We start from the raw sequence: 4,827 nt of genomic DNA, 5'->3' as shown, positions 1-4,827 counted from the left end.
TCCCCGACAATGGCAAAATATTTCCATCGATAATTATCAAAATTGGCAGATGGGCAAAGTAAGAAACATGCTGCTTGAGAACTTACCCTGTTGTAGGAGCAGCAGTGATCTGTGTGCTCCATATAACCTGTATGCCCAAAAGGTCTGTTACACTCCCCCCCCCATCCCCTGCTTGTCTCCTCTCCCTCTCTGAATGTCTGTGAAGTGGCTTCCCCCCTCCCCCCCTCCTGCAATGCTGGTGGGATGAAGGGGCTGGTTGAACAGCTGGAAGATCAGAATAGCTCCTAGATAGACAAGGTGTCTGGGACTCTCATTAGGCAGCATTGTGAAAGCACAGCTGAGCACAGGGCCCCTTCCCCTTTTAAGGACCTGAACCTCATGGCCTGCGACTAGAGATGACTTGGCTGCATCCGGTGGGTCACACTCCACCTCAGCCAGTGTCCATGCAGGGTCCATGCTCTGGGTGTGCGAGTGCTGCCTAATGAGAGTCCCAGACACCTTGTCTACTTGGAAGCTCTTCTGATCTTCAACCAGCCCATTCATCCCACAAGCATTGCAGGAGGGAGGGGGGGGGAGGGGAGGGGAGGGGAGGGGAGGGGAGGGGGAAAGCCACTTCACAGGCATTCAGAGAGGGAGAGGAGACAAAAGCGAGGGGGGGGAAGTATAACAGACCTATTGAGCATAGAAATCACTGCTGCTCCTACAACAGCAGGGACAGGCCACTAGGAGCTGGGAAAAGGAAGCCATTATGTTTCTGCCTGGCTTTGAACCAGAGACCTTTTGCGTGTTAGGCAAACGTGATAACCACTACACTACAGAAACTCTGTCATGGGGCTCTGCCCTTCCCTTCATAAGAACATAAGAATGGCCATACTGGGTCAGACCAAAGGTCCATCCAATCCCATATCCTATCTGCCAACAGTGGCCAATGCCAGGTGCCCAAGAGGGAGTGAACCTAACCGGAAATGATCAAGTGATCTCTCTCCTGCCGTCCATCTCCACTCTCTGACAAACAGAGGCTAGGGACACCATTCCTTACCCATCCTGGCTAATAGCCATTTATGGACTTAACCTCCATTAATTTATCTGCAAAAAGAACAAAGAGAACATGTGGCACCTTAGAGACTAACAAATGTATTTGAGCATAAGCTTTTGTGGGCTAAAACTCACTTCATCGGATGCATGCAGTTAAAAATACAGTAGGAAGATATATATACACACACAGAGAACGTGAAAAAAATGGGTGTTGCCATACACACTATAACGAGAGTGATCAGTTAACATGAGCTGTTATCAGTAGGAGAAAAAAACCTGATGTTGGGAGGGGAACAGGAGAAAGGACAAAGGAAGCAAGAGACGAAGAGAAAAGAGGGATCAGACAGTGGATGAAGCAAGAGGTGAAACAAAAAGGACAAACCCCAATGTCCCCAGTGATTCTAAGGGACAAAATCACAGGTGCAGAATAAAATTCTGCCTCCTTAAGCTCGTGTTTTCCATGCCTAGAATTCAACTGTCATCAGATGGATCAGACTGAACAGGTTTCAAACCTCCAGGAGGCTCTTACCTTCTAAACAGGGACAGCTGTTTTCCAGTAAAATCACTAAAAGGGAAGGAGAAAACTCGAAAGAGGTTCCTCCTGGCGCTCACGTCCGTGAACCCGAATACTCTCTCAGTCCTCAAAGAGAGGCCTGGAGAAGGAGACTTGCTGAAGCAAAGCCACAGGGGTCTCTGAGGTTTCCCTGGCCCCTCGCCCCTGTCCTGCCTGGCTGATGTCAGCATCTCTCTGTGAGGTCACCACCTCCCCACCACCCTGGACCAATAGTCTGAGGTCCTGCAAAAGGCCTTTGTGATGTCACTGCCACACCCCTCCCTTGCTGTGCCAATGTCCTGCCCCTGGCCAGGCCCTTTGGAGGTTTGAGCTACTCCCTGTGGATCACCCCACTCAAGGAGTGTTCGTTCTAGGCAACAAGCCGGCTGGACAGGGAAACATCAGACGCTGCTCCCAATGCTACACTCAGTTTGCCAGAAATTAGTTGACTTTATAGCCAGAAGAGACCATTAGAGCATCTAACCTGACCCCCTGCATATCACAGGCCTCCTGTATGACACAAGAGCTACTTTCGGGGCAAATACATTCCAGAAAGGCATTTAGTCTAGATGAAATGACATCAAGAGATGGAGAATCCACCATTTTCCTTGGTAGCTTGTTCCTGTGGTGAATCATCCTGACTGTTGAATATTTGTGCCTTTGTTGTAATATGAATTTCTCTCTTTTCATCTTCCAGCCATTGGGTCTTGTTATACCGTTCTCTGCTTGATTCAAGAGCCCTTTAATTCACAAATCTTTTCTCTCCCTGAAGGCACTTCAACACTTCAATGAAGTCACCTTTCAATCTTCTTTTGATAAGCTAAGCAGGTTGAGCTCTTTCAATAGCTCACTAGAAGGCATTTTTCTACAGCCCTCAGAACCTTTGGTGGCTCTTTCCTTCCCCAACTCCAATTTCACAACATCTTTTTCAAATGAAGACACCAAAACTGGAGGCAGTATTCCAGTATCAGTCTCACTGATTCCGTGTCACCTCTTGTGACGTTATTGACATAATCTGTAACTGTACAGATCACCGTTGCGACAACTGTTCTATATTTGTAGCCAGTATTGTAGAAAGGTTGTTGTGTAAGGGGTCTATGGAGAGGTTCTGATTGGCTGATTATAATGATGCTATCTCTAGATGTGTATCATTTTTGTAGTTGAAGTTATGAATATTGGCTCTCTGCCGGCTCACCCGCCCCCTCGCCACTGCCCACCCACTCGCCTCCTCAGCCCCCCTCCCTCACCTGCTATTGTGTCATACAGGAGGCCTGTGATATGCAGGGGGTCAGGATAGATGCTCTAATGGTCTCTTGTGGCCGTAAAGTCAACTAATTTCTGAAAAACTGAGTGTAGCATTGGGAGCAGCGTCTGATGTTTCCCTGTCTAGCCGGCTTGCTGCCTAGAACGAACGCTCCTTGAGTGGGGTGATCCACAGGGAGTAGCTCAAACCTGCAAAGTGCCTGGCCAGGGGCAGGACATTAGCCCAGCAAGGGAGGGGTGTGGCAGTGACATCACAAAGGTTTTTTGCAGGACCTCAAACTATTGGTCCAAGGTGGTGGGGAGGTGGTGACCTCACAGAGAGATGCTGACATCAGCCAGGCAGGACAGGGGCGAGAGGCCAGGGAAACCTCAGAGACCCCTGTGGCTTTGCTTCAGCAAGTCTCCTTCTCCAGGTCTCTCTTTGAGGACTGAGGGAGTATTCGGGTTCACGGACGTGAGTGCCAGGAGGAACCTCTTTTGAGTTTTCTCCTTCCCTTTTAGTGATTTTACTGGAAAACAGCCGTCCCTGTTTAGAAGGTAAGAGCCTCCTGGAGGTTTGAAACCTGTTCAGTCTGATCCATCTGGTGACAGTTGAATTCTAGGCATGGAAAACACGAGCTTAAGGAGGCAGAATTTTATTCTGAATTTTATTTGATCCCCACCAATGACCTGGGCCATCCTTTGGGCTCTCTGGTGAGAACCCTGAGCCTCCCGTCCTCAGTCTCTACCCTGATTGGCTCAGCAGGGGGTTATTGACAGGGAGGAGACTCAGATCCTTGTTGGTCTTTTTTAAGACCAAGGAAATAAGTCAGAACCAGTTCTATGTTTGATTAATTTTGCTGCTTCTCTGCATTAATTGTCTCTGAGCAGTTCATGATTCTCTCTAACCTTGCAGTTCTCCTCAAATACTTGCTGAATAATTACTGTCACTGTTGTTGGTCTGGAGCTCATCTGAGAGCACTTTATTCAGGTCATTCAATGTCTGAAATTCAAGATCCGATGGTTAGTTTGAAAATCAGGGCTCTTGGGTCCTATTCCCAACTCTGCCACTGACTGGCTGTGTGACCTCAGACAAGTCACTTCTCCTTTCTCAGCCTTAGCTTCTCCATCTTTCAAGTAGGGATAATAATGATCTGCTCCTACCTACCTCACAGTGCGTGGAGGCAGGGCTGGCTATAGGTTTTTTGCCGTCCCAAGCAAAAAAAATTTTGGCTGCCCCCACCCCAGCCCTGGGCTCCCCACTGCACCTCCCTGCCATCCCAGCCCTGGGCTCTGCCCCCCACATACCCCATGCTGCCCCAGCTCTTGGCTCCACCCTTTCCCCCCCACTGCTCCCCCACCGACACCCCCCCCGCCACCCCAGCCCTGGGCTCTGCCCCCTCCACCTGCACCCCCTGCCACCCCAGGAGGTGTGTGTGTGTGGGGGGGAATTCCAGATCTTTCCACCTTCTTCCAAATTCCTACTAAGGTGCCACTTTGGGGGAATGTGCTCAGTGGGGGAGCAGCAGCCCCCCTGCTCCCCCCTAGCTACGCTCCTGCTTGTGGGGGCCCCTGCAAGACCCAGGGCCTGAGGCAAATTGCTCCACTTGCCCCCGCCTCTGGGCGGCCCTGCTAGCAGCTCTTCTGGGAGCGCAGGGGAGGAATGACTCCCCCTTCTCTAGCTTCTCCCCGTGGGGCTCTGGGGAGCAGGGAGGGTTGGGTGATAAATTCCATCCAACTCCCCCGCTGATCCAAGCCGAGGGGCGTCTCAGCTCTGCACGATCCCCTTGGCAGGGCCAAACAAGGGATGTTTTCCACTGCCCAGGAGACCCAGCCAACTCCACCAGAGAGGTCCTTTGGGGCCATCTGCCTGTCCCAAGTCAGGGTAAAGGAGGAGGGTTGGGCGTGGGGCTAGCAACTCCACCCTGTAAAAATCAGCTTGCTACAGAAACGCCAACAATAGAGTTAACAGAGACTTTTAGCCTAGGAAAAGAAGG

The 4,827-nt window shown here is 50.6% G+C and overlaps 1 non-coding gene across 1 annotated transcript; it reads right to left on the bottom strand.

The window, feature by feature from the left end:
- Positions 1-749: 749 nt before the first annotated feature.
- Positions 750-822, bottom strand: TRNAV-AAC. Its single transcript has one exon. It is a non-coding gene; the product is annotated as a tRNA-Val (tRNA).
- Positions 823-4,827: the final 4,005 nt, after the last annotated feature.

Source organism: Mauremys mutica, unplaced genomic scaffold (genome assembly GCF_020497125.1).
Source record: "Mauremys mutica isolate MM-2020 ecotype Southern unplaced genomic scaffold, ASM2049712v1 Super-Scaffold_100341, whole genome shotgun sequence".
NCBI classification, from domain to species: Eukaryota; Metazoa; Chordata; order Testudines; family Geoemydidae; genus Mauremys; species Mauremys mutica.
The sequence above is the reverse complement of the archived record's forward strand: the minus strand, read 5'-3'. Positions and strand labels throughout refer to the sequence as shown.